Below are 26403 nucleotides of genomic sequence, written 5' to 3' on the forward strand. Positions count from 1 at the left end.
CGGAAAGGCGCAGTATTCGGGTGGGAGTGACCCGATTCTCCAGGTGCCGTCTGTCACCCCTTTCTTTGATTAGGAAAGGGAATTCCCTGACCCCTTGCGCTTCCCGAGTGAGGCAATGCCTCGCCCTGCTTCGGCTCGCACCGAAGCACCCACTGACCTGCACCCACTGTCTGGCACTCCCTAGTGAGATGAACCCAGTACCTCAGATGGAAATGCAGAAATCACCCATCTTCTGCTTCACTCAGGCTGGGAGCTGTAGACCGGAGCTGTTCCTATTCGGCCATCTTGGCTCCTCTCCCCGGTAAGTAATGTTTGATATATTAATTCCACAGACTATTCTACAGCAGAGAAAACAACTGAATAATAGCTATATGAAATGACATGGATGAGCTGCAAGATGTAAATCAAGCGAAAAGAAAAATTGAAGAAGAATATACAGCTTAATTCTATTGCTGCATATTTCAAATAAAACAGGAAACTTTAAGAGATAAAAATATATATAAGTAAATAGAAGCAAAGGAACAATAAATAACTCAATATGATGAGTACCCTGAACATGGAGAGAAGGAGATGGGAAAGGGATTGGGCACACAAAGAATTTTAAGCTAATAATTTTTTAATTACACTGAGTGTTGTGCCCACAGAGCATCACCATATCTTTATTCTTAATCCTTTACACATATTTTATAAATTTCCTTTTGTTTCTACTCAATATTTAATGAAAAATGATAGGTAATTGTGTAATGCTTGTGTTTTAAATAGGTATTTATAATAATTAAATTAAAACATATTATTGCTCCTTAAGCATTGAAGAAGAAATAAAAAAGAAAGAAAATAAATTAAAAAATTAAACCCCAAACAAAATTTTAGAAGTAATAAAAAAAGAGAATAATTTTGGACTCCTGGCATTAGCTACTATGATGACCTGTTTATCTCCTACAGTGTAGTTGACATGAAGAAAAATTTGGCTAACTCTGGATTTTATTTCTGGCATATACTGCATTTAAAAACCTGTTCAGAAGAAGAATTGCTTGCATTTTGATTCTCACATAGCTAGATCCCCAGCCAAATCTAAGACTGTGTTTCATTTCGAGTAGATGCACATCTGTGTGTGTGTGTGTGTGTGTGTGTGCATGCACACATGTGACCTGCCTACTGGTACCATCCAAGGACTTGGAATAACATTGAAATTGGCTCAATACTTTTATCTATCTGAGCTATCATTTTTTCCTTCAGAAGCTGTGAAATGTGTTTCATAAATTATAACCATATTATTTGATAATATATCACTACCATTGCATTGTAAATTATCAATTACAAGAAGAGTCAAGTCATCAGGCCCCCAAAATAGAGTTGTGGGAAGTAGAAAGCATTACAGTCAAAAACGCTTATGTTTCTCCTTTCTGTATTACATGTCATATGACCAAGGTCCACCTCACTATGTCTTCAACACTCTGTGTCTAGCCTAGGCTAGAGATTTAACCAAGCTCAGTTCATTAACTAATCGATTTCACTTAACACAAATTCTGCAAACATGTTTTCAGGGGCAAACAAATTTTGGAAATACCTTGTCAACCACAGGTAACAAGTTCCTTCACTACTGATTTAGAGGATGTAAAACAATAAACTGTATTTTGATTCTTCATTAAATGGGGAACATTATACACATTTTTTTCCAAATTCATTTGATTTTGATGGTTATTCCCCTCCCTCAAAGATCTACCTCAAAGGACTAGTGATTTTGTGGAATGGACTTTGGGAAATGCTGCTACAAGTTATTCTATTCTATTCTGTACCTGTCTCTAAAACGGTATGGTAATTAGAAAATCCAGGATGTGTTAATAGAATATTAGCATATATCATGGAGTAGCAGAATGGGCACAGAAGCTGCTATTGTTTTAATGTGTCCCACAGATAGTCATGTGTCGGAAGCTGAATCCCTAATGTAATAGTGTTGGAAAGTGAGACCTAAAAGGATGTGTTTAGGTCATGAGGGCAGAACCCTCATGAATAGATTAATGTCATTATAAAAAAACAAGTTCAACCCCCTCTTGGGGTTTTGCCCTTCAGCCCTCCGTCATGTGATGGCACATCACAAAAGTCTTAGCCAGATGCAGATGTCTTGATCTTGAACTTCCCAGACTCCTGAAGTATGAACCAACAAATTTGTGTTTATTATGAATTACCCAGTGTCAAGTATCCCGTTATAGCAGTGCAAAACAGACTTAGACAGAAGTGAGCAGAAGTAAGCTGAAGCAAAAGTTTCAATATATATATATATATATTCAAACTTTGAATATATAAATATATATAGTCTATAAAATATATAAAACTTTGAATATATGTAGTATATAAAATATTTAAAAAGTATTTTATAAAATGTAACTTCCCCCATGATCTTTGAGGATACTATTAAAGACAGCCTTTGCCTTTAATATTTACTTGTAGCTTTTTTCCCCTGTTCTAAATCCCCCAAAATTAATCTGGCATCTAATGGTTAAAAAAATGGTATTCTAGTTAGATTCAACTTCTCTTTAATCAGGCCAAAGAATTTTCACCTTAATTATAGAAGAAGGTCTCACTCAAGTTTCTCTACAAATATCATGTGACCCATATCCTACTTGGTTGTTTTTAGATTATTAGTCTCCATAAAAGAACAAGACCAAAAGGTGAGAAAAGTCAGGTGAATGTTCTGAATGGAATGTAATAAAAAGAATCTAACACTCCATATGGAACTAAGTTTTCCTTAAGTGTGAAAATGAGAGAAAAATAACGTATAATGTTGTTATGATTGCCTGTAGGATTTTAGAAGTTTCAACGCTAATTTACACATACCACTTTCCTCCAAAACTTTATGTAAATTGTACTTATACTTATGGGATTATAATTTTTTCCCACATAAGGATGATAAATGTCAAAACACAAAACATTTAGATTACCTGTATAAAGCCACAAGGAATACTATGACATTCATACAGTGAGAGAGCAGGATTAGATGTGTATCAGGAGCTGATCAAGATCTAACACTATTGGATTCTATAATGTGCCGATATTTCTTCCAGTCACATCTTGCTTTCAGCAACATGAAGGAGGATGACAACAGCAAACACATCAAGGTTATTTCTCATGAATAGTCTCAATACTAACCACACTCAACACCTTGATTAATTTCTAAATCAACCATTCATCTTTGGGTCAAATATGGTAGTATGGAGTGACTGAGCTGGAGTCCATTGCTTCTGCCCTACTTGCCTGCACGCAGGCAGACAGACGGTGTAGCACTGCTGGTCTGCAATAGTGGTATGTAGAATTCTGCCTGTTACCAGTACATGAACGAAAATACAATGGCATGCAGGTGCTTAATAGATTAAATAAATATACAATATGTAAAACAAGCAAATATTTTTGGTTTGTTTGGTTCAATAATTGGAATGTTTGGTTCAATAATTCCTGGAATATCAATTGGGAAAGATTGATAGCTTTGTAGAACTGGAAAACTAACACACAAAATGACTCCTTGCCACTTATCCACCATCAGACCAAATATGTGCTCTAAAGTCTTTAGTAAATGAAGTTTGTTGGTAATGTCAGGCACCTGTTAACCTCAATTGGCATGGATATTTGATAATGTCTATTGCAATTTCTGCTTGAATTGTCTGTACAGATGAGCACCAGATAATCCGGTGTCAAGAAGGGAAAAGTATAAAAAATATAGGGGACTCACATGTCTCCATTTCTTAGCCTGTTCAGAAACTGCTCTGCAGAGTGAAAACTGGAAGCAAGTCTTTGGTTACAAAGTGCGTTTCTTGAAAAGATTGGGTAGATTTTGCCAAAATAAAAATGGAGAATAATACATCCCAGTATTTTCATGTGTTTATGTTTTTTAGGCCTTTAAAACAGTTCTAAACTATTATTCCCATTGTGTAGTACAGGAAGCCAAATCTGAGACAGGTTAAGTAACCTAGCCAAGATTTACAAACCAAAAATGGCAAATCCAGAATTCTAACTCAAATATTTCTTACTACAACACCCACTACCTTTTTTTTAAAATTTGTGTGGGTACATAGTAGGTATATATATTTATGGGATACATGAAATATTTTGATATGGGCATTCACAGTGAAATAAGCACATCATGAAGAATGAGGTTTCCATCCCCTCAAGCATTTATCCTTTGAGTTACAAACAATCCAATTACACTTTTTAAGTTATTTTTTAAATGCACAATTAAGTTATTATTAATTATAGTTACCGTGTTGTATGATAAAATAGTAGGTCTTATTCATTCTTTCTGGCTACTTCTTGTACCCATTAACTATACCTGCCTCTCCCCCACCTCCTACTACCCTCCCTAGTAACCATCCTGTTACTCTCTATCTTCATGAGTTGAATTGTTTTGAATTTTAGATCCCACAAATAAGTGAAAATATGTGATGTTTGTCTTTCTGTGCCTGGTTTATTTCACTTAGCATAAGCCCTCCAGTTCCATTCATGTTGTTGCAGATGACTGGATCTTATTCTTTTTTATGGCTGAATAGTACTTTATTGTGTATAAGTACTACATTTTCTTTATTCATTCATCTGCTGATGGACCAGGTTGCTTTCAAATTTTGAGTATTGTGAACATCGCTGCAACCTCAGTGTCTTAAGCACTAAGGTTTTTGCCCCTAAATAAATGAGAAGCCTCACATAATGTAGAGGAGGACTTTTCTGAAACTCTGAAATTGTATTATTCTAATTTGTACTAACTGAAAAGACAATTGTGTGTCACTCCCATTTTATCTCACATATCTCAAAATGCAGAGCAACTTAGCGATATATAGATGTAAAATTCAGAATGTTGGATTCTTTTCTACCTGTGAGAACTGGGCAAGTCACATACCCCTTTCAGAACTCAGTTTCTGCCTTAATAAAATAAAAAGGCAGGAACTATGATCTTTAAGGTCCCTTTTATATTAAGCACTGTTCAAAATTCCATCATCATTTTTCCTTTATGCCTAAGAATATGATTTTAGAACTCTTCTAATACATAATTCTTTGGTAAAATGGAATTGTACTATGAATAAATACATAAATAAATTTGCATTGACATTAAAATAAGTCTTTCCAAGTTATATATTATAGATCTGTCTTATCTATTTTAAACATGTCACAGTGCCTCAAGTTTATTTAGATATACTTCCATACAAGGGTATTTATTATTATTTCCAGTGTTTTATTTCTGTTTTTTTTTCTTTTTGCTTTTACAAGTAAGGCTGATGTGTGCATGTGTTGTGTGAAATTAGACCATATATATGCAATATATATATATGTATCAAATATATGACATAGATATATTCATCTATCTATTTATATGCACTATTTAATTTGGATAGATTCCTAAGATTCCTAGTATTAGTAGCTGGGTCAAAAGAGATGAACACTTTAATTTACTTACATTTATTTGCTGATAATTATCCAAAAATGTTACAATAATTTACATTACCATCCACTGTTTGAGGTATTGTATCAGGTTACTTTGGGTTGCAAATAAAAGAAAATGTCAATTTAAGTTTATTTAAATGAGAAAATTCACTTTGTCATGTAACAGAAAGTTCAGAGGATGAAGAGGGCTGTGCTGTGGCCTATTTTTCCTCCTGTTATCCTATTCTCATAGAGCTCTCCAAGGTGATTTCAAGATGACAGCTGCAGCTTTTCCTGGTGTCCATGCTAGGCCTGACACCATTCAGAGACAGAAATGGGCCTCTTGACCTGTTTTTTAAGAGTGTGCAAATCTTCTGCAGAATTTTTTTTAGCAGATTTCTCCTCTCTTATTTCCCTGAATTATGTGAAAAATCCATGCTTAAACCAATTACTGGGAAAGGGAATGACTCATGAGGATTTAACCCAGATTCGGATCTATGGCCAGCATATTCTAAAGTGTATGAGTATACTAAGAGGAGAAAAAAACTGAACAAAATTGGTTGTTTTTAGAAACGATGTAGTTGGTTGTGGTTAGGCAAGCAATAATGTCTGCAACAGATATTTTTGGTCTTGAGGAAAGGATTTATAACTATATCATGGGCATAATGGTAGATGTTTTAATATGCATATCCCTGGTTACTAGTGTACTTGAGCCTTTTTTTCATATATTTATTGACCTTTATCAATTCTTCTCGGTTAAAATTCTTTTTGTATCCCTTTATCATTATATTAAAAAGAAACACTTGTCAATTAATAGGAGCTCTTTGAAGAATAATATTTTCAGACTTTTTGTGTTAAATATTTTGCAAAAAATTCATAGTCTGTAGTTAGACGTTGATTTCTTTTACATTTTTTTCATGAAGATTTCTATCTCATCATTTTCCTTTATGAATTTTGGATATGTGTCTTGCTTAAGAAACCATAAGTTATAAAAATATTTTCCTGTGACTGGGCAAGTAAAATCTAAGCTATTCATTTTTTGATCTTCATCTCTTTTGACGTAAAAGTATTATGATAAATTTGAGGGAAGTTGCGTTAGCCAATTATTTATCAAGATATATGAAGGATTAGAAAGCAGGATTTGTTCAGGATTTAATAAGGCCTTTCCTGAGCCCAACTTCAATGTAAACATGTCTTCTACCATGTTACTAGTTTTCATTACAACTTAGTTTATTTAGTTCTTATAATAATTCTTTAGCTCATATTTATTTACTACTATGTGTTTTTCTGTTTAATATCTATCTCCCAAACTAGAAAATTAGACCAAAGAAGAAAAGGACTACATTGCTTTATTCATTGCTCAGTCTTCAGGATACCTAGGGATTGTTGCCTAATGCACAGTAAATGTTCAATAGTGTGATGAAATGAATTAATTGAAACAAAGTTAAGTAAGGAAAGGTAAGAAAGGACAGTGAGCCCTGCATTGCAAGCAAATGCAAGAATGGAGATACTACTGTGGAGAGGCCTTTTGGTTTTTTTTTTTTTTTTGAGACGGAGTCTTGCACTCTCGCGAGGTTGAAGTGCAGTGGTGCCATCTCGGCTGACTGCAAGCTCTGCTTCCCAGGTTCACGCCATTCTCCTGGGAGAGGCCTTTTCTGAGACCTAGTTGCCAAATTGTTGCAATTTGACAGTACAGCTTAAAAATGGAGAATTATAAAAATGCTTTTGTCCTTTGACTCAATAATTTGGTAACAATAAATTATCCTATGGGAATGAGTAGAGTGACAATCAAAGATTTGTGTATAATAAAATTTTTAAATTTTATTTTCCTTATATTTCCCAAATATTCCACCTGTATCATGGGTTCTTTTTGTAATCAGTAAAAAGTAAATATTATAAAATGTATGAAGACACATTTCTCAGAAATAACACTGGCATAGCCAGGTTTTTCTAAAGCAGGGAATTATATGTAATTGTTTTCCACTCCTGCCCACCCACTCAACTACATCCAGTTCACTCGAATCTCCCTAATCTCCTGCCAGTGAGTGGTATTGTTTCTCACATTCTGTTTGATATTTAATATAGATTTTTTATCACCCTACTTTCAATAACTGTATTTAATAAAGGAAAAGGAGAGAGAGAGAGAGAGAGAGAGAGAGAGAGATGAAGACCTCTGTCTAAATGCAGGCACATGAAGCAAGTAGAATATTTCACTCAATTAATTTTCTTCAAGATGTTCCACATAGTTCTAGGAAATTAAAATATGTATTATATATAAGTCTCCATTTTTTCTCACCTTTGATGCATAAAATAAAGATAAGAAACAACTAGTTAGATTTTAAAAGATTTGTGAATATTAGACCAAACACAAAGGAAGGCCCTCATAGGAGTAAGCCTCTAATCAGAACTGGACCAATTTCCTTTTGTTTTCACTTCTGAAATGTATCTTTCTAGTACTTATTTCTATTCTCTAACAACATAAAGCAGCAATGATATTTGCCACTTGTTAATCTTTATATAAAGATAAACATTCTGAGAAGGTAGTTATACAAATATAGACCTATTCAAAAGGACACAAAGTCAAAGAGTAATGAAATATACAATTTTATGAAAAAAAAAACCTCAAAATGTAAAAGATCTTAAGTGTACCAGTCTTTCTGTTATATGGATTGGAGAGTTAAAGTATAATACTCTATTAAAATTTGTGGTACCCCTTAAGTATCAAGCTGAACGCTTTAGCACATAAGTATCTTTCTAAAGAGTATTTATAGAATTTCTAGCAAAACATCTAAAGTACTAAATATAGTTAGCAGTAAAAAAATACCTTGATAAGGCCAGGCACAGTGGTTCAGGCCTGTAACTCCAGCACTTTGGGAGGCTGAGGCAGGTGGATCACGAGGTCAGGAATTCAAGGCAAGCCTGATCAAGATGGTGAAACCCCATCTCTACTAAAAATACAAAAAAATTAGGTGGGCGTGGTGGCGGGCACCTGTAGTCCCAGCTACTCTGGAGGCTGAGGCAGAGAATTGCTTGAATCCGGGAGGTGGAGGTTTCAATGAGCAGAGAAAGTGCCACTGCACTCCAGCCTGGGTGACAGAGCAAGACTCTGTCTCAAAAAAACAAAACAAAACAAAACAAAACAAAAAAACCACACCTTGATGATTTCACTTAATCTTACAACTTTTGTTTATTAATGCATAGACGGTGTGAATGGATTAAATTAGAAATGCAGGCAGTTTTTAGGCTAGTGTTTTTTCTTCAGGATCTAGCCGTAGAAACAACTTAAAGGGCAGAAGAAGGAGAGGGAAAGGAGTAATAGCGTGTGTGGCAAAGGATCTGAAATAATTTCTTCTAACAGTACGGAGTAGTGGTGAGGGACACAGTCTGACATCATGAAGATTTAGTTTCTCGGCCGACCTCTACTACTGTCTTGGCAATATAATCTGTCTAAACCTCAGTTTTCTATTCACTATTATATTAAATATAACACTGTTCCCTACTTCATTAAGTTGTGATGCTTAAATGAAACAGTGCATATGAATCAGTTAACCGAGTGATTGGCACAAAGCATTCTCCAATTCCTTCTCTGAGGCGGGTGATATTAAAAGTCTATGCCTGTGACTATTTCTGTATCTATGACCCAGTCATTTGGTCAAATGCCTTGATTTCACAATGACATATATCTTAGACATATTGTCTTATGTATTTCACTTTTCAGAAATTCGATTTTTAGAATAGAAACACAGCAACACGGAGCCATAGAAAGTATCATATTAAAGTGGGATCTAGCAAGCATTATGAGGTTTCCAGAACTGGTCTGTTTTCCTTTCTTTCTAGCTGTTAGTTATTCAAGTCTTTATATCTATAAGATGTATTAAGAGTCTTCTGCCGAGCATGGTGGCTCACACTTGTAACCCCAGCACTTTGGCAGGCTGAGGTGGGAGGATTGCTTAAGGCAAGAGTTCAGTAATAGCCTGGGGAAAATAACAAGACCCCCATCTATACAAAAAAAGAATAAAAAAAATATATTGGCCAGGTGTGGTGATGTGTACCTGTAGTGCCAGCTATTCAGGAGGCTGAGGTGGGAGGATCACTTGAGCCCAGAAGTTTGAGGCTGTAGTGAGCTATTATCACACTATTGTACACCAGCCTGAGCAACAGAAAGAGACCCCAACTCTTAAAAAAGAAAAGATCCTCTAATATTTTGTTTTAGGTAAGACAACAAGAGTTTGTAACTCAAAGAGGCTCAATTATTAATAGTATAAAACTGCTGTACATGCTAGTTACTGTAGCTTGTAACTAAAAGAACCTCAACTAGTAGTACAAGACTAAGAAAATGTTCCAGTTCTCATGTGCATATTCAAATTTCTATTTTTATCTAGAGTGGCAAACAAAATTAATGTTTTAAAGAACATGATATTGAGAAGTGAGACATGAGAAAGAAAGAGGAAGAAAATAAAATTCAGGAAGAGCAACATCTCAGAAGTTGGAGAATTGACTAAATGCATCCCCCAGCTAATTCCCTACTGCATGTTTTTCCTTCACTTTTCTTTCCTTTGTAAAGGATGAATAATAAATAACATACAAAATGGCTATTTTTAAACTTTTATTCCTTTCACCTTAGAGGATTTATAACAAATTGGCAGCTACAGGAAAAAAAAAGGATTCTTTTTAAATAAAATTTAAATGTTTTTTTAACTTTATAGCTTAGAAAAATTATTTGAGAATTACTGCACTATTATTAACCTCTTGTTACCTCTTTTTAAACATATTTTAATTTCTTAATTCCTTATCTCTGATTATAGCAAAAAATACCTTTTGGAAAGATTGCAAATAACAACTACTTGCAATTTTTTTTCTTTGCATATTTGTGTGACAACACTCAAATATCCGTGTTGTGGAGGTTTACTATAGTGAAAAATGGAAAACAACCTAGGGGAAGAGGAGTTAAATAAATTATGATATATCCATTCCTTGTGATATTAGTCTGCACTTACCTAGAATAAGATAAGTTTATATTTTGTCATGAAGCAATAGTGCTTTTAAGGCAAAAAAATTAAAAACTACAAAACAATATGTATAATATAATCAAAACTTTATATAAAAAATTAAAAAAGCTTTCCACTTCCTAATACCATCACGTCGGGGATTCAAACTTTAACATATGAACTCTGAGAGGACACATGCATTTGGTCTATCACATTTTACCACTGGCCCTTACAAGCCCTCTCCTTCTCACATGCAAAATACCCTCATTTCATCTCAACAATCCCAAAAGTCTTAACTCATTTTGGCATCAACTCTAAAGTCTAAAGTCTCTTCTAAATACTGCTAAATAAGATATAGGTGAGACTCCAAGTATAATTCATATAATTCTTCCAGAGACAAAGATCCTCTTCATCTGTGAACCTGTGAAACCAGATTAGTTACCTGTTTCCAAAACCCCAAGGGCACGCACAGCAATTTGCCTCAAATGGCCTGCTAAAAAACAGCCTCCCTATTGCCATTGACACTTCAAGCATTACTGGATTTGCTAGATCATAAGGTCGAAGCAGTAACACATCTTTCACAGCAGCCTGAACCTCTTGCAGAGCCTTTTCTTGTTCTGGGTCCCACTCAAAACTAGCACCTTTTTGGATTACTTAGTAAATTGACCAGAGTAACACACCCAAATGTAGAATATGTTCAAAAATTCAAATAGGTCCCTAGACATTGTTCCTTTTTTTTTTTTTTATCTCAGCATGCCCTATATCATTGGACCCCAAGAAATTTTGCTGAGGTAGAAAGCCCCTGAATTTTTATCTGATTTATTTTCTACTCTTTACGTGCAGATGTCTTACCAATAAGTCCAGAATAGTTGCTACTTCTTGCACTCTAGGTCCAATCAGCATATATTATCAATATAAGGGACCAGTGTGATATCTTGCAGAAGGAAAAGGTGACCCACATCTCTGTGAAATAATTAGGACATAGGGCTGGAGGGTTAGTAGATTCTTAAGGGTTGTAACTGTGCCAGTCACAGTATGAGATGCTGCATGTAATTTTCAGTCACCTCAGACTTGTGGCTATAGAAGAGGAGGATCTCCTCTAGAGCACTCAGAGAATCTTTCAGGTTAGTTATGTGGCACTCAAACTGGGAAACTGAATCCCTGAGCTCATCTTTTTCTGCCATCATTTTGTCCAGCAACACTAGGAGCAACCATTTTCACAATATTCCTTTTTTTCCGAAAAATGTCTAAATATAATATAGAGTCATTCTGATTCTTGCTTTTTATAAGTGGTGGTTGATTAGGAGTATCATTATCTATAGTTATTACTTTTATTTAATTACAATTTTTAGTGGGTTTTTTTTTGGCTTAATACTCTTAAGTAAAAGGGAACAATTGCTTGCGAATAGTTGAGGTCACAAACAAGGTATCATATTGAACAATTTGCTCATAACTGGCAATATGGCTACCTCAGATAAAATATATTGAATACAAGAAGGAGAATTCTATTCTTATCACAATGAAAAATTGTAAAAACTATAAGGTACAGTCCCTATTTTTAAGAAGCTTAAAGTTTCCTTAGTAAGATGAGAAACTATATTGACGCAGTAGTATTTCTTAAAAAATAATTTTAACAGTGTATTCAGGTTTCACACACACATGCACATATGTACACAAATGTACCCACACACAACTCTCTAGTCACAGAAACACATTATTATTATTATTATTATTATTACTATTATTTTGAGACAAAGTTTCGTTCTTGTTGCCCGGGCTGGAGTATAATGGCAGGATCTCAGCTCACTGCAACCTCCACCCCTGGGTTCAAGTGATTCTTCTGCCTCAGCCTCCCAAGTAGCTGGAATTACAGGTATGTGCCACCAAACCCGGCTAATTTTGTATTTTTAGTAGAGGCAGGGTTTCACCATGTTGGTCAGACTGGTCTTGAACTCCTAACCTCAGGTGATCCACCCACCTCGGTCTCTCAAAGTCCTGGGATTATAGGTGTGAACCACTGTGCCCGGCACATTGTTTTTTAATATTACTAACATGTTAAAGTTATCTTTGATATTACTGCTTGAAGATTTACAGACTGAGGTATTTAAATATGCAAAAAATATAATTTTCTGTAGGGTTCAAAGATACTTATTTTTCACTTCCGTGTATAGGTTAATATGAGAGAGACAGGCAGACAAAGGGATCTGAATGATATCTGCCATGAGGCAGTATAGTCCCAGAAGAGGGAAACTTTAAAATTATGAGAAGAAAGTAGGCATGGCTTCAAAGAAGAGGTACTCAAAGCATGGTATTAGAGAAAAATCAGAAGGCTGTTGCTTGCTTCTATCATGCTTTTATTGTGTAGTCTTTGGCAAATCATTTAGCATTTTCAGAATTCAAGTTGTTTCTTAGTATAATAAAAAAGGTTGAATTGAATTATCTGTCACTAGGATTCCTTCAACAAACAATCATGTGTGGGTGTATTCGAGAAAAAAGTACACATTTTACAATTCATTTTATTTAATTGTGGGGATAATAGGTTTTCAATTTTGCATGTAAGTTAAATTTTAAGAATGGTTAAAATAACCTTAAAAATACCAAAATTACCCATGAAATTTAAATATATATGCTGACATTAAATCAGGTAGAATGCTCACATTGTGAGCAGCATGTGGGAAATGAAGATAAATAAGGCAGTAAACAATTCACTTAATTCATTCTCTGCTTCCTCTTGGAATCAATGGCAGAGATTAAGGGAAAAATCTCCTGGACTCTACCTTCTCTTCTTTGATCTTTCACTATCTAACTCTTGAATTTGTACTCACCCTCTCTGGTTTGCACTTTTCACCCACTGTAATTAAACTTGCCTTCCTCTGTAACTTTATAAGTATCACAATACCTGCAGATGTCTGTATCTCTCTCACAAACCTACACATAGTTGGGGATTAATAAATGTTTATTGAAACAACAATCAAATTTAAAATTTAAAATTTTATGCTTACAATGAGGCGCAATTAAATATGTAATATAAAAATGTACGTATAAATCATATTAAATAAAATGCCTATACATGTATACATGTAATAATACTGCATAATAATAATACACAAGTGAACACTTACTGCTATGATATGGCTAGTTATGTACCTGCCAGTATGCTAAGCACTTGACTAGAATTACCTTATTTTATTCATAATAGCCTACGAACTAGTTATTGGTATTACCTACATTTTACAAATGGGAAAAATAAGGCTCAGAGAGACTTTATGTAACCATAATACACAATTAAATAACCTAGAACTAGTAAATTTTCAGCCAATATTCAAACAATCTGTGTAATTCTAGCAGCTACAATTTATTCTAAGTGTCAGTCTGTCTACCACCCATCCATCTATCTGTTCTTTATGTCTGCATCAGTCCATCTATCTATAATCTGTAACTTAATTAAAATCATGTAAGGTATATCTTCTAAATCCTGCTTACTTATTTAGCAATATACTATCAACATATTTTACATCATTAAGTATTTTAATATTGTCTTAATGACACATATATTTCCCTCTGTTTTTAACACTATCTACCTCCTTCTTTAAAAAAAAATCTTTATTTCCTTGCTACTTAATCTATATCTTAACACAACTTAAGCTTTTAGCTTCCTAAAAATACCCTAGAAAAATGGCATTTTACTCAAGAATATTTCATAAGATAAGTCAGATGTGTCCCTGAATTTAATTATGTACTCATGAGTTAATTATTATTCAAAAAGTCTAGTCAATTAGCTATGTATCACATTGGAGTTTGAATTCTCCAGCAATTTTTTATTCATTTAAAGTCTGAAGCCAAAAGTCTAAAATAAAATGCTAAATGACTACATGGGTTCTCTGTAAGGCAACTGGAGATGACAAGGCTAAGATGGTCTAAATGAAAATGAAAAATATTTGGAAAAATGAATTTTTGTGTTGAAAGGGAACATTTTGTTTTTCTTTTTTTTTTAGTTTTTTTTTTTTTTTTGCTCATACTAAATGCTTTATGCCAGCCTAGTTGAAACAAGCATATTTTTCTCAAATGAAAATAAAACTTAAAATCACCACTTATATTTTCGTACACTTCAGGTATATAAAGTACTGTTTAAAATTTGGCTAAAATAAAATGGTTGTCACTTGAGTAAGATTCCAAGAAATGCAATCAACATTCCAAGAAAGGAAAATAAAATGAAGGCTATCTTTCTGAAGAGATGAGTAAAAGAATGCCACCAGCTCAATGGTTCAAACCAATTCCATCATTAAACTTAATTCTTAGCCAAGCAAAACTCCCAAACTGAAAGCCCCACCCTATGCATTGCACTAATAAGCAATCCTTTGTTCTTCATCCCCAATACTGTAAAATGATAAATGGAATATTGTTACATTGAATAATTAAATATCATGACTTAACTAAAAGCATATCATCCTTTAAAGACTGAATTAAATAAACAAGAAACAATTTTATGTATTTCAGAGTATTTAGTAAGAAGAATTGAATCACAAATACTTTATGACCATAATATTCACCTTTGTCTTAAACTATAAATTGAAGTCGTTTACAGGGATGTGAAGACAAAATGAGGCCTGGTAGTGAATTTGCATTTCCTATCTTAATTCTGTTATTAGTCATCTGGGTAATTTTCAATCAGTCATTTATCCTCTCTGGGCCAAATTTATATATTTTTTATTCACAGAAAAACTTTGGTCAGGCATTTTCCTAAGGTCACGTTCAGGTCTGGAATTACATTTGATAACTTTCACACTGAGTAATCCATTTGATATTGATTAAGGAAAATGAGCAGAAAGTAAGAAAGTTGATAAACTATCAAATTCTATAGGAATTATATTGATGGACTCCAGAATTTTTTTTAAAAGTTTTAGTTGCAATTCTATTTAATATCTAATCCCCACAATCTGCCATGAATAATCTCTTAGAATGCCAATAAATATTTCATCTTCTTAAATCATTTTTATAAAATGCAGTACCCCAAAAAATTTGTCACCACACTGCTTTTCTCATGTAATTATAAGGGACTTGAGGGCAAATGTCATGACTTACTCACCTCTGCATTCTCCAGCACCTGGCAGTGTCTGACACCTTAATGACAATTAACAGTATTTGTTAAATGAATGAATAAAAATGAATAAATGAATGAATGAATGAATGAATGATAACCTGACTTGAAAGCACACTGGTTTGCCCAGGTTTTTGGAGAACTAGGTTTGAAAAATTTTTCTGTTAGAAATTGAATATTAAAATAGTTTCTACTATTTTATTACAAAACTTATAATAACCCTATGATATATAATGTTCCTTGGTTTAAAATGTTCCATGTGTTAAGATTATTTGATATAACTACACATAAATCGTACAATATTTTGCCATTATCTTTTAAACGCGATCAACTTGAAACTTATTTAATGTGCAAATAAGAGCAGAAAATCAAGAAATTGGGGAAAACACAAGCAGTGAGATTTGGACATGAGTCACGCAGTCATTTAACTATTAGGCCACCAAGGAAACGCTACTAGACCATCTTTTGCAGAATGTATGTTTTAACTGGAGAGACAAGCATTAAATAAACATTTAATTAAGTATGGAATTATAATCATTTATATTTGAAATGATGATAAATCCAGGATGATATGAAGCATGTTTAATGGAGACGTAACCTAATTTGTGGGTGAGGGAAGGCTGCACTGAAGAAAATATGTTTCAGATGACATCTGCATAGTGTGTAGGAGACAACCAGGCAAATAGGAAAACATTATAATGCAGAGACAACAGCATGAGCCAAGGTCCAGGGCCTAGAAAAGCCTTTTGTACTGTAAAGTATCAGTGTGGTTAGAAAGCCATTACAAAATGGGTCTGAGAAAGCCATTACAAAAGAGGTCTAAAAATAGACAGATGGGTAGGGTTAGCTCATTCGGGACTTGGGCATGTTAAGAGTCCTTAATTTTATCTTACTATGGCAGAGGAGATGTATTAAATTAGCTTAGCAAAGTATGTGATTTCATACAATTTGTGTTTTTACAAGATCACACTAAGTATTCTAAGAGCAGCAATGGATATGTGGTCAATATATAAGGATATTGAACAATAATAGGTGAAAAAATGACGAGGATCCATATTAGGGGATTTGCAGAGGGAAGGAGAGTAGTATGGATTAAAGTTAAATTTAAAAACAATAATTGAGAAGACTGTGTTTGAATGTGAAGGATGAAGGAAAGAGTTATCAAAGATGACTCCAGGTTTATGCCTTGATTTGCTAGTTAATATTATATGAGCAATCATCTGTCTTGAAACTGGCTGAGGTCCCAAAGCTGATAAAATACAAAGAGTTTCAGACCTCCTTTGCAGAGTATACTGAAAAAAAAAAAGGGGGAGTAAAACTAATATTATAATCCTCAGTGAGTATTTTTCAAAGGGGCAATTTTGGAAATGTGTGGGATGATTCTGGCTATTACAACCATTTGAATGCCTCTATATATGCTGCTGTGTGCTAAATGATACAACCTTATGAAGAGTCATTCTTCATCCCACAAAACTAAACTACTATATATATTGATAAAAGAAAAACTTCAGTCGAATTAAGTTTAAAGGAGTTTAAAGGAAGAATGAATTATTTGTGAATCCGGCAGCCCCCAGAATCACAGCAGATTCACAGAGACTCCAGGGGTGCCTCGTGGTCAGAACATATTTATAGACAAAAAAGGTAAAGTGACGTACAGGAATCAACATGAGGTACAGAAACAGCGAGACTGGTTACAGCTCAGTGTTTGCCATATTTGAATGCAGTCTGAACGCTCAGAAGACTGTGAGTGGTTGAAGTATGGCTGCTGGGATTGCCCAACACTCGACTATTGTTATAGGTGCACACTATTAAGTTAGGTTTTCAATTTTATCTGACTATTAAACTAGGTTACACAGTTCATCCACAAGGACTCAAATATGGAAGTATGGAGTCCTTCTCAGGCCATGTTTACTTTGCTTTAACAATAGAAATCATATTTCTTAATGTTAATACTAGAATCTCATCTGGGCATGGTGGCTCATGTTTGTGATCCTAGAACATTGGGAGGGCAAGATGAGAGGATTACTTGAGACCAGAAGTTTGAGAACAGCCTGGGCAACATAGGGAGACCTCCTCTCCAGAAAAAAAATTTAAAAATTAGCACAGTGTGGTGGCACATGCCTGTAGTCCTAGCTACTTGGGAGGTCAGGAGGGAGGATTGTTTGAGCCCGGGATGTCAAGGCTGCAGTGAACCATGATCACACCACTGCACTCCAGCTACAGCCTGGGCAACAGAGTAAGACCTTATCTCTAAAAAAGCAAAAAACTATAACCTTTTAGGTTACATGAAAAGCTAGCTATTAAACAAACAAATAACAAAAAAAATTTATTGAGATGGAAACTTAATGGAAAGAAGATATGATGTAGAAAATTTGTTCATGGGGCATATTATTAATGCTGAAGACAATTTACAATATAACATTTCTAACTCCATATTTACTTGGCAATATTGCAGCGCAATAGTGCAATAACTGAAAAAGGAAACTAATTGCATCGTTGCAAATATGACATCGATCCCCTAAAAGAAAATTAGATCCAATGATTAAGTTAGTAGTGACAAATGCAACATTTCAATCTTATTAGACTTTAGCAATATTTTTTTGTCTTAAAATTGTTTTATACTTTCTCACACAGTTAATTTTTGTGGACCCCCCAAAAACAAAAGATATGCATCACTAAAGTTACATGCTAAAATTCTATTTAAATATAATTTTGTTGTTGGTTTTTGCTTACTTTTAGTCTTACCTGCTCCTATCCTCACTGACACAATTTTTTTGTGTGTGTGTATGTGTGTTTTATGTTTCTTTCTTTTTTTATTATACTTTAAGTTCTAGGGTACATGTGCACAACATGCAGGTTTGTTACATATGTATACATGTGTCATGTTGGTGTGCTGCACCCATTAACTTGTCATTTACATTAGGTATATCTCCTAATGCTATCCCTGCCCCTCTCCTCACCCCACAACAGGCCCCAGTGTGTGATGTTCCCCTTCCTATGTCCAAGTGTTCTCATTGTTCAATTCCCACCTATGAGTGAGAACATGTGGTGTTGGTTTTTTTGTCCTTGTGATAGCTTGCTGAGAATGATGGTTTCCAGCTTCATCCATGTCCCTACAAAGGACATTAACTCATCCTTTTTCATGGCTGCATAGTATTCCATGGTGTATATGTGCCACATTTTCTTAATCCAGTCTATCATTGATGGACATTTGGATTGGTGCCAAGTCTTTGTTATTGTGAATAGTGCTGCAATAAACGTACGTGTGCATGTGTCTTTATAGCAGCATGATTTATAATCCTTTGGGTACATACCCAGTAATGGGATGGCTGGGTCAAATGGTATTTCTAGTTCTAGATCCTTGAGGAATCGCCACACTGTCTTCCACACAATTCTTACATGGTGTCTTAAGTTCTTTTCTTGTCAGTCCTGTGTTTTTTGTTCTTTTCCTTTCTCTTTTCCCTTCTCTTCAATCAGACTGAAAAAAAATGGGCAAAAAATCTTAACAGACACCTCGCCAGTGAAGGTGTACAAATTCCAAGTAAGCATTTAAAAAGATGCTCAACACCATTAGGAATGTGCACACTAAAAACAGAATAAGATACTATCACTCCTATTAGAATGGTGAAAATCCAAATCCAAAACCCTGACAACACGAAGAAAGGCTGGTAAGGACGTGGAGCTGCAAGAATTCACATTCTTTGCCTGTGGGAATGAAAACTGGCACAGAGACTTTGGAAGAGAGTTTGACAGATTCTTATACAACAAAATGTACGATTAGTATATCATCCAGAAACTGTGTTCCTCAGCATTTACCCAAGTGAGTTGAAATTTATGTCCACACAAACCTGCACATCATTTTTAAACTAACTTTATTCATAATTGCCAAAACTTGGAAAAAACAAAATATTCTTCAGTATGTGAATGGATAAGTAACCTGCAGTACATCCATATGATGAAATAGTATTCAGTGCTAAAAAGAAATGAGCTATCATGCAGCAAAAAGGCATGGAGGAAACACATTTTACTAAGAAAAAGAAGCCCATCTGTAGGATTCCAACTATATGACTTTCTGGAAAAGGCAAAACTACAGAGACAGTGAAAGATCAGGGACTGCGGGAGTTTTGGGGGGAGAAAGGAATGAATAAGTAGAGCACAAGGAATTTTTATGACAGTGAAACACCTCTTATGATACTGTAATAGTGACTATATGCCATTATACATTTGTCAAAATCCATAGAATATACAACACAAAGAGTGAACCCTAATGTAAACTATGGACTTTGGTTAATAATGATATGGGCTGGGCACAGTGGCTCACACCTGTAATCCCGGCACTTTGGGATGCTGAGGCAGGCGGATCACCTGAGGTCAAAAGTTCAAGACCAACCTGGACAACACGGTGAAACCCCATCTCTACTAAAAATATAAAAATTAGCCTGGCGACAGAGGTTGCAGTGAGCCGATTTCAGCCACCACACTCCAGCCTAGGAAACGGAGTGAGACTCAGTCTCAAATAATAATAATAATAATAATAATAATCATACGTCGGCTGTGCACAGTGGCTCACGCCTGTAATCCCAACATTTTGCGAGGCTGAGTGGGGCAAATCACTTGAGGTCAGGAGTTTGAGACCAGCCTAGCCAACATGGCGAAACGCTGTCTCTAAAAATACAAACAATTGTTGGGGGTGGTGGCAGGCACCTGTAATCCTAGCTACTTGGGAGGCTGAGGCAGGAGAATCGCTCAAACCCAGGAGGTGGAGGTTGTAGTGAGCAGAGATTGCACCACTCCCCTCCAGCCTGGGTGGCAGAGCGAGACTCTGTCTCTAAATAAATAAATAATATGTCAATGTTGGTTCCTCAGTTGTAACAAATGTATCACACCGGTGCAGACTCTTGATGGTTGAGGAGGCTACCTGTGAAAGAGAAAGAAAGAAAAAGGGGTATGTGGGAACTATTTACTTGCTGGTCAATTTTACGGTGAACAAAAGGCTGCTGTAAAACATAAACCTATTATTTTTTACAAATATTGATTTCTTTATATCTTTTATGATAGTCATGCCTTGGTGTTTACAAGTTGGAAATATATTTGTATTATATATTACTTTACTTTTATTTTACATTATATTACTCTTAGGAAAGTATTTTTAAATTATTGGCTAGGTTGGGGTGGTTTTGAATTGTATTATAAGATAGTCCATGGATGAATAAAAAAAATTAGTTAACAGAAAAAGTGATTAGGTTTGATACAGTATCAAGCCATTAGAAAGGTAATTCACACTACAATTCCAGTGCCTGTCTGTCCCACAGGCACTTCTGTGACTCAAATGTCTACAAGGAAGTCCTTTGGAGGAATATCATTAGCAATAAGATGATAGCCTGGGAAAAATTTGCTTAAGTATGTAGTAATTGCCCAGAACATCTTAGAATCATTACAAGGTAATTCACAGCATTGATCAAGTTTTTACATTGTGTGCCATACCAAGTAAAATATTGAGAGTGGCTAGGAGTTTTCAGACTATATTTTTGGCATTTTAAAAAATGATAAACCTGGTGATTTCAAAAGAATAGTCAAATTGGCATTCACACATTTGTTTCAAATGTATATGGACAATATTTCTGGAGTATATTTTATGGGTCAACTTTTAGACTTCGACAAATATTCAGTGAGCATATGCAGTTTGTGCCAGGCCCTGCTGTAGGTGCTGCATTGAAGACAAGTAAAGCCCCTGTTGTCACAGAAGACTAACATTCTCACATGATGGCAGGAGCATGAGAACAAAGATGGAAGAGGCAATGGCCTTGGAGGCCCAGACTTCAGAACTTACATATCTGTATATTCTCTTGAACAAAGCAAATCATGAGGGCAGCCCAAGCTCAAAGCATGGAAAAAGTGAGTCGACCTCTCAATCTGGCTCATCTAGTATTCTCCTGAGCCATGGGGAAGTACTTTGACTCTCCTATGAAATTTAAGAACACTAAGCTTAAGATGAGTAAGCAAAGCATTTTTTCCAGTTTTTCTTTTAGTGAAATAACATGGACATTGACCCCATTAATGTCATGGTCTAATTAAACAAGCTAATTTATCTGGAGGAGTTATAGATATTTTGTCTCATGGTCAGTGAATGCTATAATTTTAAGGTTTGTGTCTATCTCCTATACCATCCCCTCATTGTATTGATGAGAAAATCATATCTGAAAAATGCAGTAATTTTTTCAACGTCACAGAGTTAATGACAGAATCAAGATTCCTGACTCTGAATTACATACTTTCTGTATCATAGCATCTTTTCACTAAAGTTTTGTTATAGCTAATGATTAGAGAAGTGAATTGACAAAAATGCTATTTATTACAATCATATTATTAAAACACTGTATACATTTATGCTTAAGTGTGCAAATTTTAAAATCAGATTTTCCAGGTTTCAAACTTGCTCTACCATGAACTATATGAATTCTATGGGCAAGCAATTTAACCTTCATAAACTTTAATCTTCTCTATAGTAAACTTTAATAATAATAGTATCTGCTTTGTAGGAATTTTTAAATAAGGATCAAATAAGGTCTGTCACCTAGCACTCAGCCTGGCATAGAAAAAATGCTTAATGATTAAGATAATATTTATTAATCAAATTTGTAATCAAGACTAAATTGACACATAGTGAAAATGCTTAGATCTTAAGTATATAATTCAATTAGTTTATAAGTATTTAAACCTATTTATAACTTCCTATAAAAATGTGGACATTACTTCACTCAATAAATTTCTCCTGTGCCTCAACCAGTGAATTGCTACCTATTATAGGCAACTTTTGTGCTGATTTTAATCACATAGACTTATTTTGCTACTCTTGAAGATTATATAAATGGAATTAGGCAATATGTACTGTTTTTGTTCTTTGTTTAACATAATATTTTTGATATTGAACAATGTGATTGAATGTGTAATATTAATGAGTTTTTCATAAGGTTATTGCTGAATGGTATTCCATTGTATACGTATCCTGGAATCTGATTATTTGGTTTCCTGTTGATGACACTTCCAGTTTGAATATATCTATACAAATCTTTATTAGAAGGGCTTTATTAGAGATATGTATTTTGACTTAAAAAATAAATATCTTGAAGTAGAATCACTTAGTTTTATGATAAATGAGTGATTAACATTGCTAGAAGCTCCAATATATTTTGCAATTTGTTGTACCATTTTACATTTTCACCAGAAGTGTTTCAGTTTTTGTTACTCTATATCCTCAAAATAAAATTGGTATTACCAGTTTTGTTCATTGTGACTATTATAGTGAATATAAAAAGCAAAAACTGAAAGCATTCCCTTTGAAAACTGGCACAAGACAAGGATGCCCTCTCTCACCATTCTTATTCAACATAGTATTGGAAGTTCTGGCCAGGGCAATCAGGCAAGAGAAAGAAATAAATTGTAGTCAAATAGGAAGAGAGGAAGTCAAATTGTCTCTGTTTGCAGATGACATGATTTTATATTTAAAAAATCCCATCGTCTCAGCCCAAAATCTTCTTAAGCTGATAAGCAACTTCAGCAAAGTCTCAGGATACAAAATCAATGTGCAAAAATCACAAGCATTCCTATACACCAATAACAGACAAATAGAGAGCCAAATCATGAGGCTTATTTTGTAAGAAGTTGAAAATAATGCACATTTTATAGTTTACTCTGCAATTATTGGATGTAGTATTCTATACATGTCAAGTCAGAAAACTTCTGTTAATAATTCCAAGTATGATTATGGGATTTGTCTATTTCTCCTGCTCTCACTGCTTTTACTGCATTTACTTTGAAGCTCTATGATCAGACATATAATTTCTTATAATTTGTATGTCTCCTTGGTGAGTTAATCTTATCATTATAATAAACCTCTCATTATCTTTCATAATACCCCTTAGGTTCATATCTACTTTCAGCCACAATTTTGCTATTTGGATTTTGTTTGTCCCATTATTTTCCTCCTCTGCTCTGTACTTTCTGCCTTCTTTTTCATATATTAAATTATTTTTTAGTTTTTATGTTTTAATTTCTGTGTTTTAAAATATATCTTTTTTGTATTATTTTTATTGGTACTTTCAGGATTGCCATTTTCATATTTAATGTATCAAAGTCTATTTATAGTTACTATTGTATCACTTCATGAGATAAGCAAGAAACTTAAAACAGTAGAATTTTATTTGTCTCCAACTCCAGAAAATGTTAAGTACAAATTATAGGAGGCTATTATTTTGGACTAAGCTCTTACACTAGGCCCTAACAGACCAGAATAAAAATCAAATTGGAGTAATTTATGCTAAAGTTCCAGATTACCAAACCTAAACTAAGTTGTTATCTGACCTTTAGAGAAACGAGAAGAGACAGATAACAGCCAATTTCTCAAAGAGGCCAATTGAAATCTTCAGGTGACAAGATAATGACATTTTCTCTACTTTAATCTTTACACACACAAAAAGGTAACCAAGGCAGGATGTACTGGCTCATGTCTGTAATTCCAGCACTTTGGGAGGCTTAGGCAAAAGAATTGCTTGAGGCCAGGAGTATGACACCAGTCTGGGCGGCATAGTGAGGCTGCATCTCTTTAAAGAAAAATAAAAATTAGCCAGGTGTGGTGGTGCGTACCTATAGTCCCAGCTACTTGGGAGGCTGAAGTGGGAGGATCAACTGAGCCCAGGAGTTCTAGGCTGCAGTGAGTTATGATTATACCACTACACTGCAGCCTGGACAATAAAGTTAGACCTTGTCTCTAAAAAATAAAACAAAACAAAAGAGTTAGCTTCAAGTAATCTGATGTTAAATAATGTTATTTTTCTATTGTTTTTCCCCCTGTCCCCACCTTACAAGAAAAGTAAACTTTGAAAGGACTATGGACTCATTGTTCACTTCTGCTTCCTTCAGCCCCTCTCTATGAAACCAATCTCTTCTCATTGGAACAGATTCTACTTCATGAAATGAAGCATTGCCTAATTCTAGAATCACAATAAAACCAATTGACATCTTTAAATTCGTTGTAATTTCATCCTGTGGCACTACTTTGTGCTATTGTTAACATATATTTTATATGTGTTATAAACTCAAAAATGCACTGTTACGGTTTTTGCATTAAAAAGTCAGGTGCCTTTTAAAGATATCAAGATAAAATATATCCTCTTTTTCTGTTTTCTCACATATTAACCATTTTCAGTGCTCCTCACTCCTTTTTCTAGATCTGGGTTTCCATCTGGTCTCACTTGCAGCATAAAGAATTTCTGTAGCATTATTTTTAGTTCAGTTTCACTGGTGACAAATTCTCTCAGCCTTCATTTATTTGAAAATGTCTTTATTTTGCTTTTATTTTTGAAGGATTTATTTACTAGATATAGAATTCTATGTATACATTTTATTTCAGCACTTTAAAGTTGTTGTCATCCAAAAAGCCGGCATGGTGGTGCATGCCTGTCATCACTACTACTCGGGAAGCTGAGGCACAATCGCCTGAGCCCTGGAGTTCCAAGCTGTAGTGGGCAATGATTGTGCCTAAGAATAGCCACTGTGCTCCAGCCTGGAAAACATAGCAAGACAAAAAAAGAAAGAGAAAGAAAGAAAAAAAAGAAAGAAAAAGAAAGAAAGAAAGAAGAAAGAAAGAAAGAAAGAAAAGAGAAGAGAAAAGAAAGAAAAGACAGAAAAGAAAGAAAAGAAAAGAAAAGAAAAAGAAGAAAAAAGAAGTTGTCATCCACTATTTCCAGGGCTCACTTGTTTTGGTAAGTCACTATATTATTGGCCTCTCTAGCAATTGTAATGGTTCATGTTTCTCTGGGTACTTTCCAAAATTTCAATGTATCTTTAGTTTCTGGATGTGTGACTATAAAGTCCCTACATGTTGATTTTACAGTGTTGACTCTGCTTTGGGTCTACTAAGCTTCTTGGATCTATATGTTAATATTTTCCAGCAATTTGGGGAAAATTTTGCCCGTTATTATGTTGAATATTTTTCTGCTTAATTCTTCCTTTCTTCTCCCTCTACACAACTTCATTAGGATGTTTGATGCTATCTCACAGCCAGTATCTCTTATTTTTGTTTTTCATATTTTTTAATTGGATAATTTTTATTAATCTGTCTTCAAGTTTTGCTGATCTTTCTTCAACTGCTATTCTGTAATTGCCAACCTGCTATGAAAACTTATGCAGTGACTTGTTCCTTCCAGGCCTTATAAATTTCAGTTCTGCAATTTCTATTTTGCTTTAAAAAAAAAAACAACATTCCAACCAGTCTCAGTGGCTCAATCCTATAATCCCAGCACTTTGGGATGCTAAGGCCGGCAGATCACCTGAGGTCAGGGGTTCAAGACCAGCCTGGCCAAGATGATGAAATCCCGTGTCTACTAAAAATACAAAAATTAGCCGGGCATGGTGGCATGCACTAATAGTCCCAGTTGCTTGGGAGGCAGAGACAGGAGAATCACTTGAACTTGGAAGGAGAAGGTTACAGTGAGCCAAGATCATGCCACTGCACTCCAGTTTGGGTGACACAGCAAGACTCTGTAGTAATAATAACAATAATAATAATAATAATTTCCATTTATCTGCTGAGATTCACTACTGCTAACTTATTTGACCATAAAAACATCATTACCAAATTTTTCTTTAAGTTCTTTAACTACTTTATAGTGGCTGCTTGAATATCCTTATCTGCCAACTGCAGTATCTGGAACTTCTCAGGTTTTGCCTGTTTCTATTGACTGTATTAAAAAAATACATACCCACATATACAAATATATATGTATATGTATATATATTTATCCTATTATCTTATACTGTTTTGTGACTTTTTTAAACAATGTACAAGACATTTTGTATATCAATGACATTCTGATTTGTTATATTCCTCTGATTGATTCCTGTTGATTTTTATTA

The 26403-nt window shown here is 34.5% G+C and overlaps 1 protein-coding gene across 2 annotated transcripts in view; it reads left to right on the forward strand.

Moving 5' to 3' along the window:
- Positions 1-250: 250 nt before the first annotated feature.
- GABRG2 (gamma-aminobutyric acid type A receptor subunit gamma2) overlaps positions 251-26403 on the forward strand; it is a 116749-nt gene continuing 90596 nt past the window's right edge. Inside the window, exons 1-2 of one of the 2 annotated variants that reach the window (XM_063811654.1) lie at positions 251-301; positions 24899-25250. The gene's annotated coding sequence lies outside the window, so the exon portion shown is untranslated. Of the gene's footprint in view, positions 302-24898; positions 25251-26403 lie in introns of those variants that run through there. The other variant, XM_054684761.2, reaches the window with a different exon arrangement.

This window comes from Pan troglodytes, chromosome 4 (assembly GCF_028858775.2).
Source record: "Pan troglodytes isolate AG18354 chromosome 4, NHGRI_mPanTro3-v2.0_pri, whole genome shotgun sequence".
NCBI classification, from domain to species: domain Eukaryota; kingdom Metazoa; phylum Chordata; class Mammalia; order Primates; family Hominidae; genus Pan; species Pan troglodytes.